The following is a 15,425-nucleotide window of genomic DNA, read 5'->3' as shown; positions in this document are numbered from 1 at the left end:
GGAGGCAAATGTTGTTCCTCCTTTTCAAGGAAGGGAATAGGGAAATCCCTGGAAATTACAGACCAGTCAGTCTTATGTCTGTGGTCAGCAAGGTTTTGGAAAGAATTCTGAGGGATAGGAGTTATGACTATTTGGAAAAGCATAGCGTGACGAAAGGGAGTCAGGATGCCTTTGTGAGGGGCAGGTCATGCCTTACAAATCTTATTGAGTTCTTTGAGGAAGTCACGAGATAGCTTGACGAGGGTCGAGCAGTGGATGTGGTGTACATGGACTTCAGCAAGGCATTTGATAAGGTTCCCCACTGCAGGCTCGTTCATAAAGTCAGGAGGTATGGGATATAGGGTGAGTTGGCAGTCTGAATTCAGAATTGGTTGGCTGACAGGAGGCAGAGAGTTAGATGTTAAGTATTCTGCCTGGAGGTCAGTGCTGAGTGGTGTCCCGCAGGGCTCTGTTCCTGGGCCTGTGCTCTTCGTACTTTTTATAAATGACTTGGTTGAGGGGTGGGTGAGTATGTTTGCTGATGACACGAAGGTTGGAGGTGCCGTTGATTAGTATGGAGGGCTATTGCAGGCTTCAGCGAGACATTGACAGAATGCAGAGCTCGGCTGAGAAATGGCAGACGGAGTTCAACCTGGATAAATGTGATGTGCATTTTGGAAGGTAGAACTTAAATGCTGAATATAGGATTAAAGGCAGGATTCTCGGCAGTGTGGAGGAACAGCGGGATCTTGGAGTGCAAGTGCATAGCTCCCTCAAACTTGCCACCCAAGTGGAGAAGGTTGTTAAGAAACCATATGGTGTTTTGGCTTTCATTTACAGGGGGCTTGGGTTTAAGGGCCGCGAGGTTATGCTGCAGCTCGACAAAACCAGGGTGAGACCACAATTGGAATATTGTGTCCAGTTCTGGTCACCCAATTATAGAAAAGACGTGGAGGGTTTGCAGAGGTTGCAAAGGAGCTTCACCACGATGCTGCCTGGACTGGAGGGCTTGTCTTACGAGGGCAGGTTGACTGAGCTCCGACTGTTCTCTGATCGAGGTGTACAAGGTAATGAGAGGCATGGATAGAGGCGATAGCAAGAGACCTTTGCCGAGGGAAGGACTGACTGGAAAGGAGGGGTCATAGTTTTAAGGTGTTAGGTGGAAGAAGGGCATGGTGCTGTACTTCTCTATGTTCGAGGAGCATGATGGAATACTCCCGACTCGCCCGGATGAGTGCAGCCGCAACAACACTCGAAGGCTGACACCATCCAGGACAAAGCAGCGCGTTTGAGCGCGATGGCATCCACTCCCTACACCATTGATGCTCAGTCGCAGCAGTGCAGACTGTGAAGAAAATGCACTTCTGAAACTGACCAAAAACCCACATAGAGCACGGTCCAAACCTACGACCGCTTCCATCCGGAAGGACAGGGGCAGCGTATACATGGGAACACCGCCACCTTCAAGATCCCCTCCAAGCTACTCAAAATCCTGACTTGGAAATATTTCACCCTTCCTTCACTTTTGCTGAGTCAAAATCATGGAATTTCTTCCCTCAGGGTGATGTGGGTCACCCACAGCACACGTACTGCAGAGGCTGAAGAAGGCAGCGCACTCCCACCTTCTCGACGGCAACCACGGATGGGCAAGAAATGCTGGTCCAGCCAGTGAACCCCACAGCCCACTAGTGATGACGGGATAACGTTGGAACAGACCGGGCCTTACATGAATACTGCTGGTAACAACATTCAATATCAGGGGTGGGGTGCTGAGATGGTCTCTTATTGGAGACGATCATTTCCTGGCAATTGTGGGGCGCCAACGTTACTTGTCACTCGTCAGCCCAAGTCTGGATACCGTCCGACATCCCGTTGTACTTGTGGAGCACTGCTTCAGCATCTGACGAGCGACGTGCGACAGTCCAGGCACAAAGGACACAGTCATCCTGAAGAAAACGACAGAATGCAAATACAGCGGAAGACATCATGCAAAGGAGAACAAGTTCCTGCAGGGAAAGCGCAGCTTTGACTGCACGAAGCAAAAGTGAAAGACACAGGCAGACAGAGCGAATGAGCACGCAGTTAAAAGGACCTTGGTGGCTTCATGAATGGCAGCGTCAGAGTGCAGGGCTGCGGGCAGCCTCTGCTGGCTGCAAAAGCCTACTGCACCTGGTATTCCCAGGCGGTCTCCCATCCAAGTACTAACCAGGCCTGAGTCTGCTTAACTTCCGAGATCAGACGAGATCGGGCGTTTTCAGACTAGTATGGCCGTAGGCGCTGACTGCCAGCATTTCTGACATCTTGCAAGCACGTAGCCCAGTTTTCATTCCCTTCTACGCACTGAGGCATTTCACTGCACCCACAAATTTATAGCGCACTATTCCTCTCCTCGTGCTCTCCAACCTATTCTCCTTCTCTCCGCTCTCACAGGCACAGACTACAACTCTTACACTCTCCAGAACAACACACTCTCACAAATCACACACCACAAACACAGTCAACGTCGTCATGGCTCGTCCCATTCTGGCCTTAACTCCATCCATCCGCGCGGCCTCACGACACCAAACATACGTCACCCCCACCGTTAACAATTCTCTCAATAACTCACCGGATAAATCGCATCAAGCCGGCGCCACTGCTTTCAGCCTTCTTCGTTATCGCACTTACATCTTCAAATCTGCCCTTCTTGCACCAGGTACTACCTCACCCACACACACACTCACTCACACCCTCCCTCACTCATTCATTCCAAATATCTGCTCCCACATCACTGACAGTGCCCACCCTCGGGAGGCGGCTTTTTCTCCCGGACACTCTGGCCAATTCTGCTCACAGACCACCCCGGGCTCTTTTGCCACGAGTCCACGTGCTTTCTCAACATGTCTTTTCTCCTGTGTTCGCAAACAACTTTTACAAACGCCACAACCCTCTTTCCGTGTCTTGCTGGTCCTACCCACCAACCCAGCAAGCTCTCCATTACAGACACAAGATCACAACATTACGCAGCAACTCCTCCGCCCTCTCTTAACACAGCTCGCACTAATACACCCGCGCACGCTCACCCACTTACACACTCGCACAGCACACTGGCCAGCTTCAGCTTGCCCCTCCATCGAGGTGCTGCTTATTGCCAGCTGAAAACGGGCACCACCTCAGACAAACTGAAAGCATCTCGGTGAATAACGGGAGAGTGTTGCTTCGCACTGGAGAAGGGGATAGTTCCATTTGAGACAGCAGCAAGTAAACAGCTACTATCAGGAACACAACAACAGCTCTCTAAAGCACAAATGCAAAACACACAGCGCAGTGAATAAGGTCAGTGAGATACGAGGATCAACAGCCGTGCGGGAATACAACGTAGAAACTTGGCTTCGAGACGGCATTCGGATTCAAGCACGATCAAGTGCAAAGCGTCTTTCTTTCTTTGCTTGCTGTCAGGCTCTTGGCTGCATCTATCAGGTACTCATGCTGCAGACAACCATCTTAACAGCACTTCAACTGCAAGGATAATATTAAACTACAAAGTCTACAGAAAAGCTTTACAACAATGTTGCCGGCACTGGAGGCTTTGAATTCTACGCACAGGCCGCATAGGCTGGGACAGTCTTCCCTGAAGCGTTGAAGGTTGAAAGGCGACCTTGCAAAGGTTCAGTAAATCAACAGGGGCATACATAAGGTGAACAGCCAGGGTCTTTTCCCCAGGACAGCGGGGTCCAAAATTGGACAGCGTACGTTTACGGTGAAAGCAGAAAGGTTTAAAACTGACCTGACGGCTAACTTTTTCATACCCATAGTGGTGTGTACATGGAACAAGCTGCCAGAGCAAGTGCTAAAGTCAGGTACAATCACAACGTTTCAAAGACATTCGGTCAGGTACGTGGATACGAAAGTCGTGGAGGGATACAGGGCCAAATGAAAGCAAGTGCGACTGGTTTAGTTAAAAACACCTGGTCAGCGTGGACAATTTGGCCCAAAGGCTCTGTTGCCATGCTGTGTGGCTCTATGACCCTATGCAATTCACAATGAACTGCTTTCTGCCGATCTCACAGCATGCTGTCAGACGTGAAGCTGGTCCTAGGTACTCATGAGCTGTACAAAAAAAACGCACGACTACTAACAGAGAGAGACACAGCAATGTTCCCAGCTGTCAAGGCTGCAACAGGCAACTGAATCACAAAGGAAACTGCCCAAAGCTGAAACACTGTGAGAGGTACAACGGCTGCACATCTTCCCCTCCCAGTTCCATGGCGATATGAAGCAAACGGGCAATCTGCCCACGCGCAACGGCAAAATTATAAGCTACCATTTCTTTAACAAGCTACAGCAGCAACACACCGCCGCACTCTTGTTGTGATCGGAAAGGGACTCGTTCAAACTGTCGTCACCATGAACTTTGCCGACGAGCACAAAACAGACACTACAGAAAATTCAAAAGCTTTGAAATCCCACTTTGACACCTAGGTGAATGTCGCTGATGAATGACAGACGTTCAACGCGAAGGGTAAAAAAAACACTCTGCTGGTCAATATGTGGTCTCAGCGACCAGGTTCGCAGAATCCTGTGCTTTTGTGGAATTAAAAATGATTTCAAGACAGACTGAGGAGGCATAATCCCCCAGTATCAACATCCGCGGTGGGGGGGTACCAGATCAGAGGCTAGCAATACTGCAGCGAGTAACTCACCTCCTGTCACCCCAACGGCTGTCCACGCAGGAGCGTGATGGAATACTCTCCGCTCGCCTGGATGAGTGCACTCAAGGAGGCTGACATCATCCAGGACCAAGCAGTGCGCCTGATCGCCACGACATCCACAAACATCCACTCCCTACACCACCGACACTTAGTCGCAGCAGAGTATACTGCCAACAAAATGCACTTCTGAAACTCACCAGAAATCCACGTAGAGCACGGTCCAAACCTACGACCGCTTCCATCCGGAAGGACAGGGGCAGCGTATACATGGGAACACCGCCACCTTCAAGATCCCCTCCAAGCTACTCAAAATCCTGACTTGGAAATATTTCACCCTTCCTTCACTTTTGCTGAGTCAAAATCATGGAATTTCTTCCCTCAGGGTGATGTGGGTCACCCACAGCACATGTACTGCAGAGGCTGAAGAAGGCAGCGCACTCCCACCTTCTCGACGGCAACCACGGATGGGCAAGAAATGCTGGTCCAGCCAGTGAACCCCACAGCCCACTAGTGATGACGGGATAACGTTGGAACAGACCGGGCCTTACATGAATACTGCTGGTAACAACATTCAATATCAGGGGTGGGGTGCTGAGATGGTCTCTTATTGGAGACGATCATTTCCTGGCAATTGTGGGGCGCCAACGTTACTTGTCACTCGTCAGCCCAAGTCTGGATACCGTCCGACATCCCGTTGTACTTGTGGAGCACTGCTTCAGCATCTGACGAGCGACGTGCGACAGTCCAGGCACAAAGGACACAGTCATCCTGAAGAAAACGACAGAATGCAAATACAGCGGAAGACATCATGCAAAGGAGAACAAGTTCCTGCAGGGAAAGCGCAGCTTTGACTGCACGAAGCAAAAGTGAAAGACACAGGCAGACAGAGCGAATGAGCACGCAGTTAAAAGGACCTTGGTGGCTTCATGAATGGCAGCGTCAGAGTGCAGGGCTGCGGGCAGCCTCTGCTGGCTGCAAAAGCCTACTGCACCTGGTATTCCCAGGCGGTCTCCCATCCAAGTACTAACCAGGCCTGAGTCTGCTTAACTTCCGAGATCAGACGAGATCGGGCGTTTTCAGACTAGTATGGCCGTAGGCGCTGACTGCCAGCATTTCTGACATCTTGCAAGCACGTAGCCCAGTTTTCATTCCCTTCTACGCACTGCGGCATTTCACTGCACCCACAAATTTATAGCGCACTATTCCTCTCCTCGTGCTCTCCAACCTATTCTCCTTCTCTCCGCTCTCACAGGCACAGACTACAACTCTTACACTCTCCAGAACAACACACTCTCACAAATCACACACCACAAACACAGTCAACGTCGTCATGGCTCGTCCCATTCTGGCCTTAACTCCATCCATCCGCGCGGCCTCACGACACCAAACATACGTCACCCCCACCGTTAACAATTCTCTCAATAACTCACCGGATAAATCGCATCAAGCCGGCGCCACTGCTTTCAGCCTTCTTCGTTATCGCACTTACATCTTCAAATCTGCCCTTCTTGCACCAGGTACTACCTCACCCACACACACACTCACTCACACCCTCCCTCACTCATTCATTCCAAATATCTGCTCCCACATCACTGACAGTGCCCACCCTCGGGAGGCGGCTTTTTCTCCCGGACACTCTGGCCAATTCTGCTCACAGACCACCCCGGGCTCTTTTGCCACGAGTCCACGTGCTTTCTCAACATGTCTTTTCTCCTGTGTTCGCAAACAACTTTTACAAACGCCACAACCCTCTTTCCGTGTCTTGCTGGTCCTACCCACCAACCCAGCAAGCTCTCCATTACAGACACAAGATCACAACATTACGCAGCAACTCCTCCGCCCTCTCTTAACACAGCTCGCACTAATACACCCGCGCACGCTCACCCACTTACACACTCGCACAGCACACTGGCCAGCTTCAGCTTGCCCCTCCATCGAGGTGCTGCTTATTGCCAGCTGAAAACGGGCACCACCTCAGACAAACTGAAAGCATCTCGGTGAATAACGGGAGAGTGTTGCTTCGCACTGGAGAAGGGGATAGTTCCATTTGAGACAGCAGCAAGTAAACAGCTACTATCAGGAACACAACAACAGCTCTCTAAAGCACAAATGCAAAACACACAGCGCAGTGAATAAGGTCAGTGAGATACGAGGATCAACAGCCGTGCGGGAATACAACGTAGAAACTTGGCTTCGAGACGGCATTCGGATTCAAGCACGCTCAAGTGCAAAGCGTCTTTCTTTCTTTGCTTGCTGTCAGGCTCTTGGCTGCATCTATCAGGTACTCATGCTGCAGACAACCATCTTAACAGCACTTCAACTGCAAGGATAATATTAAACTACAAAGTCTACAGAAAAGCTTTACAACAATGTTGCCGGCACTGGAGGCTTTGAATTCTACGCACAGGCCGCATAGGCTGGGACAGTCTTCCCTGAAGCGTTGAAGGTTGAAAGGCGACCTTGCAAAGGTTCAGTAAATCAACAGGGGCATACATAAGGTGAACAGCCAGGGTCTTTTCCCCAGGACAGCGGGGTCCAAAATTGGACAGCGTACGTTTACGGTGAAAGCAGAAAGGTTTAAAACTGACCTGACGGCTAACTTTTTCATACCCATAGTGGTGTGTACATGGAACAAGCTGCCAGAGCAAGTGCTAAAGTCAGGTACAATCACAACGTTTCAAAGACATTCGGTCAGGTACGTGGATACGAAAGTCGTGGAGGGATACAGGGCCAAATGAAAGCAAGTGCGACTGGTTTAGTTAAAAACACCTGGTCAGCGTGGACAATTTGGCCCAAAGGCTCTGTTGCCATGCTGTGTGGCTCTATGACCCTATGCAATTCACAATGAACTGCTTTCTGCCGATCTCACAGCATGCTGTCAGACGTGAAGCTGGTCCTAGGTACTCATGAGCTGTACAAAAAAAACGCACGACTACTAACAGAGAGAGACACAGCAATGTTCCCAGCTGTCAAGGCTGCAACAGGCAACTGAATCACAAAGGAAACTGCCCAAAGCTGAAACACTGTGAGAGGTACAACGGCTGCACATCTTCCCCTCCCAGTTCCATGGCGATATGAAGCAAACGGGCAATCTGCCCACGCGCAACGGCAAAATTATAAGCTACCATTTCTTTAACAAGCTACAGCAGCAACACACCGCCGCACTCTTGTTGTGATCGGAAAGGGACTCGTTCAAACTGTCGTCACCATGAACTTTGCCGACGAGCACAAAACAGACACTACAGAAAATTCAAAAGCTTTGAAATCCCACTTTGACACCTAGGTGAATGTCGCTGATGAATGACAGACGTTCAACGCGAAGGGTAAAAAAAACACTCTGCTGGTCAATATGTGGTCTCAGCGACCAGGTTCGCAGAATCCTGTGCTTTTGTGGAATTAAAAATGATTTCAAGACAGACTGAGGAGGCATAATCCCCCAGTATCAACATCCGCGGTGGGGGGGTACCAGATCAGAGGCTAGCAATACTGCAGCGAGTAACTCACCTCCTGTCACCCCAACGGCTGTCCACGCAGGAGCGTGATGGAATACTCTCCGCTCGCCTGGATGAGTGCACTCAAGGAGGCTGACATCATCCAGGACCAAGCAGTGCGCCTGATCGCCACGACATCCACAAACATCCACTCCCTACACCACCGACACTTAGTCGCAGCAGAGTATACTGCCAACAAAATGCACTTCTGAAACTCACCAGAAATCCACGTAGAGCACGGTCCAAACCTACGACCGCTTCCATCCGGAAGGACAGGGGCAGCGTATACATGGGAACACCGCCACCTTCAAGATCCCCTCCAAGCTACTCAAAATCCTGACTTGGAAATATTTCACCCTTCCTTCACTTTTGCTGAGTCAAAATCATGGAATTTCTTCCCTCAGGGTGATGTGGGTCACCCACAGCACATGTACTGCAGAGGCTGAAGAAGGCAGCGCACTACCACCTTCTCGACGGCAACCACGGATGGGCAAGAAATGCTGGTCCAGCCAGTGAACCCCACAGCCCACTAGTGATGACGGGATAACGTTGGAACAGACCGGGCCTTACATGAATACTGCTGGTAACAACATTCAATATCAGGGGTGGGGTGCTGAGATGGTCTCTTCTTGGAGACGATCATTTCCTGGCAATTGTGGGGCGCCAACGTTACTTGTCACTCGTCAGCCCAAGTCTGGATACCGTCCGACATCCCGTTGTACTTGTGGAGCACTGCTTCAGCATCTGACGAGCGACGTGCGACAGTCCAGGCACAAAGGACACAGTCATCCTGAAGAAAACGACAGAATGCAAATACAGCGGAAGACATCATGCAAAGGAGAACAAGTTCCTGCAGGGAAAGCGCAGCTTTGACTGCACGAAGCAAAAGTGAAAGACACAGGCAGACAGAGCGAATGAGCACGCAGTTAAAAGGACCTTGGTGGCTTCATGAATGGCAGCGTCAGAGTGCAGGGCTGCGGGCAGCCTCTGCTGGCTGCAAAAGCCTACTGCACCTGGTATTCCCAGGCGGTCTCCCATCCAAGTACTAACCAGGCCTGAGTCTGCTTAACTTCCGAGATCAGACGAGATCGGGCGTTTTCAGACTAGTATGGCCGTAGGCGCTGACTGCCAGCATTTCTGACATCTTGCAAGCACGTAGCCCAGTTTTCATTCCCTTCTACGCACTGCGGCATTTCACTGCACCCACAAATTTATAGCGCACTATTCCTCTCCTCGTGCTCTCCAACCTATTCTCCTTCTCTCCGCTCTCACAGGCACAGACTACAACTCTTACACTCTCCAGAACAACACACTCTCACAAATCACACACCACAAACACAGTCAACGTCGTCATGGCTCGTCCCATTCTGGCCTTAACTCCATCCATCCGCGCGGCCTCACGACACCAAACATACGTCACCCCCACCGTTAACAATTCTCTCAATAACTCACCGGATAAATCGCATCAAGCCGGCGCCACTGCTTTCAGCCTTCTTCGTTATCGCACTTACATCTTCAAATCTGCCCTTCTTGCACCAGGTACTACCTCACCCACACACACACTCACTCACACCCTCCCTCACTCATTCATTCCAAATATCTGCTCCCACATCACTGACAGTGCCCACCCTCGGGAGGCGGCTTTTTCTCCCGGACACTCTGGCCAATTCTGCTCACAGACCACCCCGGGCTCTTTTGCCACGAGTCCACGTGCTTTCTCAACATGTCTTTTCTCCTGTGTTCGCAAACAACTTTTACAAACGCCACAACCCTCTTTCCGTGTCTTGCTGGTCCTACCCACCAACCCAGCAAGCTCTCCATTACAGACACAAGATCACAACATTACGCAGCAACTCCTCCGCCCTCTCTTAACACAGCTCGCACTAATACACCCGCGCACGCTCACCCACTTACACACTCGCACAGCACACTGGCCAGCTTCAGCTTGCCCCTCCATCGAGGTGCTGCTTATTGCCAGCTGAAAACGGGCACCACCTCAGACAAACTGAAAGCATCTCGGTGAATAACGGGAGAGTGTTGCTTCGCACTGGAGAAGGGGATAGTTCCATTTGAGACAGCAGCAAGTAAACAGCTACTATCAGGAACACAACAACAGCTCTCTAAAGCACAAATGCAAAACACACAGCGCAGTGAATAAGGTCAGTGAGATACGAGGATCAACAGCCGTGCGGGAATACAACGTAGAAACTTGGCTTCGAGACGGCATTCGGATTCAAGCACGCTCAAGTGCAAAGCGTCTTTCTTTCTTTGCTTGCTGTCAGGCTCTTGGCTGCATCTATCAGGTACTCATGCTGCAGACAACCATCTTAACAGCACTTCAACTGCAAGGATAATATTAAACTACAAAGTCTACAGAAAAGCTTTACAACAATGTTGCCGGCACTGGAGGCTTTGAATTCTACGCACAGGCCGCATAGGCTGGGACAGTCTTCCCTGAAGCGTTGAAGGTTGAAAGGCGACCTTGCAAAGGTTCAGTAAATCAACAGGGGCATACATAAGGTGAACAGCCAGGGTCTTTTCCCCAGGACAGCGGGGTCCAAAATTGGACAGCGTACGTTTACGGTGAAAGCACAAAGGTTTAAAACTGACCTGACGGCTAACTTTTTCATACCCATAGTGGTGTGTACATGGAACAAGCTGCCAGAGCAAGTGCTAAAGTCAGGTACAATCACAACGTTTCAAAGACATTCGGTCAGGTACGTGGATACGAAAGTCGTGGAGGGATACAGGGCCAAATGAAAGCAAGTGCGACTGGTTTAGTTAAAAACACCTGGTCAGCGTGGACAATTTGGCCCAAAGGCTCTGTTGCCATGCTGTGTGGCTCTATGACCCTATGCAATTCACAATGAACTGCTTTCTGCCGATCTCACAGCATGCTGTCAGACGTGAAGCTGGTCCTAGGTACTCATGAGCTGTACAAAAAAAACGCACGACTACTAACAGAGAGAGACACAGCAATGTTCCCAGCTGTCAAGGCTGCAACAGGCAACTGAATCACAAAGGAAACTGCCCAAAGCTGAAACACTGTGAGAGGTACAACGGCTGCACATCTTCCCCTCCCAGTTCCATGGCGATATGAAGCAAACGGGCAATCTGCCCACGCGCAACGGCAAAATTATAAGCTACCATTTCTTTAACAAGCTACAGCAGCAACACACCGCCGCACTCTTGTTGTGATCGGAAAGGGACTCGTTCAAACTGTCGTCACCATGAACTTTGCCGACGAGCACAAAACAGACACTACAGAAAATTCAAAAGCTTTGAAATCCCACTTTGACACCTAGGTGAATGTCGCTGATGAATGACAGACGTTCAACGCGAAGGGTAAAAAAAACACTCTGCTGGTCAATATGTGGTCTCAGCGACCAGGTTCGCAGAATCCTGTGCTTTTGTGGAATTAAAAATGATTTCAAGACAGACTGAGGAGGCATAATCCCCCAGTATCAACATCCGCGGTGGGGGGGTACCAGATCAGAGGCTAGCAATACTGCAGCGAGTAACTCACCTCCTGTCACCCCAACGGCTGTCCACGCAGGAGCGTGATGGAATACTCTCCGCTCGCCTGGATGAGTGCACTCAAGGAGGCTGACATCATCCAGGACCAAGCAGTGCGACTGATCGCCACGACATCCACAAACATCCACTCCATACACCACCGACGCTTAGTCGCAGCAGTGTATGCTGCCAACAAAATGCACTTCTGAAACTCACCAGAAATCCACGTAGACCACGGTCGAAACCTACGACCGCTTCCATCCGGAAGGACAGGGGCAGCGTATACATGGGAACACCGCCACCTTCAAGATCCCCTCCAAGCTACTCAAAATCCTGACTTGGAAATATTTCACCCTTCCTTCACTTTTGCTGAGTCAAAATCATGGAATTTCTTCCCTCAGGGTGATGTGGGTCACCCACAGCACATGTACTGCAGAGGCTGAAGAAGGCAGCACACTACCACCTTCTCGACGGCAACCACGGATGGGCAAGAAATGCTGGTCCAGCCAGTGAACCCCACAGCCCACTAGTGATGACGGGATAACGTTGGAACAGACCGGGCCTTACATGAATACTGCTGGTAACAACATTCAATATCAGGGGTGGGGTGCTGAGATGGTCTCTTCTTGGAGACGATCATTTCCTGGCAATTGTGGGGCGCCAACGTTACTTGTCACTCGTCAGCCCAAGTCTGGATACCGTCCGACATCCCGTTGTACTTGTGGAGCACTGCTTCAGCATCTGACGAGTGACGTGCGACAGTCCAGGCACAAAGGACACAGTCATCCTGAAGAAAACGACAGAATGCAAATACAGCGGAAGACATCATGCAAAGGAGGACAAGTTCCTGCAGGGAAAGCGCAGCTTTGACTGCACGAAGCAAAAGTGAAAGACACAGGCAGACAGAGCGAATGAGCACGCAGTTAAAAGGACCTTGGTGGCTTCATGAATGGCAGCGTCAGAGTGCAGGGCTGCGGGCAGCCTCTGCCGGCTGCAAAAGCCTACTGCACCTGGTATTCCCAGGCGGTCTCCCATCCAAGTACTAACCAGGCCTGAGTCTGCTTAGCTTCCGAGATCAGACGAGATCGGGCGTTTTCAGACTAGTATGGCCGTAGGCGCTGACTGCCAGCATTTCTGACATCTTGCAAGCACGTAGCCCAGTTTTCATTCCCTTCTACGCACTGCGGCATTTCACTGCACCCACAAATTTATAGCGCACTATTCCTCTCCTCGTGCTCTCCAACCTATTCTCCTTCTCTCCGCTCTCACAGGCACAGACTACAACTCTTACACTCTCCAGAACAACACACTCTCACAAATCACACACCACAAACACATTCAACGTCGTCATGGCTCGTCCCATTCTGGCCTTAACTCCATCCATCCGCGCGGCCTCACGACACCAAACATACGTCACCCCCACCGTTAACAATTCTCTCAATAACTCACCAGATAAATCGCATCAAGCCGGCGCCACTGCTTTCAGCCTTCTTCGTTATCGCACTTACATCTTCAAATCTGCCCTTCTTGCACCAGGTACTACCTCACCCACACACACACTCACTCACACCCTCCCTCACTCATTCACTCCAAATATCTGCTCCCACATCACTGACAGTGCCCACCCTCGGGAGGCGGCTTTTTCTCCCGGACACTCTGGCCAATTCTGCTCACAGACCACCCCGGGCTCTTTTGCCACGAGTCCACGTGCTTTCTCAACATGTCTTTTCTCCTGTGTTCGCAAACAACTTTTACAAACGCCACAACCCTCTTTCCGTGTCTTGCTGGTCCTACCCACCAACCCAGCAAGCTCTCCATTACAGACACAAGATCACAACATTACGCAGCAACTCCTCCGCCCTCTCTTAACACAGCTCGCACTAATACACCCGCGCACGCTCACCCACTTACACACTCGCACAGCACACTGGCCAGCTTCAGCTTGCCCCTCCATCGAGGTGCTGCTTATTGCCAGCTGAAAACGGGCACCACCTCAGACAAACTGAAAGCATCTCGGTGAATAACGGGAGAGTGTTGCTTCGCACTGGAGAAGGGGATAGTTCCATTTGAGACAGCAGCAAGTAAACAGCTACTATCAGGAACACAACAACAGCTCTCTAAAGCACAAATGCAAAACACACAGCGCAGTGAATAAGGTCAGTGAGATACGAGGATCAACAGCCGTGCGGGAATACAACGTAGAAACTTGGCTTCGAGACGGCATTCGGATTCAAGCACGATCAAGTGCAAAGCGTCTTTCTTTCTTTGCTTGCTGTCAGGCTCTTGGCTGCATCTATCAGGTACTCATGCTGCAGACAACCATCTTAACAGCACTTCAACTGCAAGGATAATATTAAACTACAAAGTCTACAGAAAAGCTTTACAACAATGTTGCCGGCACTGGAGGCTTTGAATTCTACGCACAGGCCGCATAGGCTGGGACAGTCTTCCCTGAAGCGTTGAAGGTTGAAAGGCGACCTTGCAAAGGTTCAGTAAATCAACAGGGGCATACATAAGGTGAACAGCCAGGGTCTTTTCCCCAGGACAGCGGGGTCCAAAATTGGACAGCGTACGTTTACGGTGAAAGCACAAAGGTTTAAAACTGACCTGACGGCTAACTTTTTCATACCCATAGTGGTGTGTACATGGAACAAGCTGCCAGAGCAAGTGCTAAAGTCAGGTACAATCACAACGTTTCAAAGACATTCGGTCAGGTACGTGGATACGAAAGTCGTGGAGGGATACAGGGCCAAATGAAAGCAAGTGCGACTGGTTTAGTTAAAAACACCTGGTCAGCGTGGACAATTTGGCCCAAAGGCTCTGTTGCCATGCTGTGTGGCTCTATGACCCTATGCAATTCACAATGAACTGCTTTCTGCCGATCTCACAGCATGCTGTCAGACGTGAAGCTGGTCCTAGGTACTCATGAGCTGTACAAAAAAAACGCACGACTACTAACAGAGAGAGACACAGCAATGTTCCCAGCTGTCAAGGCTGCAACAGGCAACTGAATCACAAAGGAAACTGCCCAAAGCTGAAACACTGTGAGAGGTACAACGGCTGCACATCTTCCCCTCCCAGTTCCATGGCGATATGAAGCAAACGGGCAATCTGCCCACGCGCAACGGCAAAATTATAAGCTACCATTTCTTTAACAAGCTACAGCAGCAACACACCGCCGCACTCTTGTTGTGATCGGAGAGCGACTCGTTCAAACTGTCGTCACCATGAACTTTGCCGACGAGCACAAAACAGACACTACAGAAAATTCAAAAGCTTTGAAATCCCACTTTGACACCTAGGTGAATGTCGCTGATGAATGACAGACGTTCAACGCGAAGGGTAAAAAAAACACTCTGCTGGTCAATATGTGGTCTCAGCGACCAGGTTCGCAGAATCCTGTGCTTTTGTGGAATTAAAAATGATTTCAAGACAGACTGAGGAGGCATAATCCCCCAGTATCAACATCCGCGGTGGGGGGGTACCAGATCAGAGGCTAGCAATACTGCAGCGAGTAACTCACCTCCTGTCACCCCAACGGCTGTCCACGCAGGAGCGTGATGGAATACTCTCCGCTCGCCTGGATGAGTGCACTCAAGGAGGCTGACATCATCCAGGACCAAGCAGTGCGCCTGATCGCCACGACATCCACAAACATCCACTCCCTACACCACCGACGCTTAGTCGCAGCAGTGTATACTGCCAACAAAATGCACTTCTGAAACTCATCAGAAATCCACGTAGACCA

General features: G+C 50.4%; 4 non-coding genes across 4 annotated transcripts; all 4 read right to left on the bottom strand.

Annotated features, from left to right (window-relative positions):
* Positions 1 to 2,136: 2,136 nt before the first annotated feature.
* On the bottom strand, positions 2,137 to 2,255 carry LOC132211043 (5S ribosomal RNA). The gene has a single exon (XR_009447350.1). It is a non-coding gene; the product is annotated as a 5S ribosomal RNA (ribosomal RNA).
* A 3,394-nt stretch (positions 2,256 to 5,649) lies between these two features.
* On the bottom strand, positions 5,650 to 5,768 carry LOC132211085 (5S ribosomal RNA). Its single transcript, XR_009447392.1, has one exon. It is a non-coding gene; the product is annotated as a 5S ribosomal RNA (ribosomal RNA).
* A 3,394-nt stretch (positions 5,769 to 9,162) lies between these two features.
* On the bottom strand, positions 9,163 to 9,281 carry LOC132211074 (5S ribosomal RNA). The gene has a single exon (XR_009447381.1). It is a non-coding gene; the product is annotated as a 5S ribosomal RNA (ribosomal RNA).
* A 3,394-nt stretch (positions 9,282 to 12,675) lies between these two features.
* On the bottom strand, positions 12,676 to 12,794 carry LOC132211042 (5S ribosomal RNA). The gene has a single exon (XR_009447349.1). It is a non-coding gene; the product is annotated as a 5S ribosomal RNA (ribosomal RNA).
* Between the last annotated feature and the right edge of the window lie 2,631 nt (positions 12,795 to 15,425).

The sequence above is a fragment of the Stegostoma tigrinum genome, chromosome 27, assembly GCF_030684315.1.
Source record: "Stegostoma tigrinum isolate sSteTig4 chromosome 27, sSteTig4.hap1, whole genome shotgun sequence".
NCBI classification, from domain to species: domain Eukaryota; kingdom Metazoa; phylum Chordata; class Chondrichthyes; order Orectolobiformes; family Stegostomatidae; genus Stegostoma; species Stegostoma tigrinum.
Note: the sequence above shows the minus strand (reverse complement) of the source record. Positions and strands in the feature narration are given on the sequence as shown.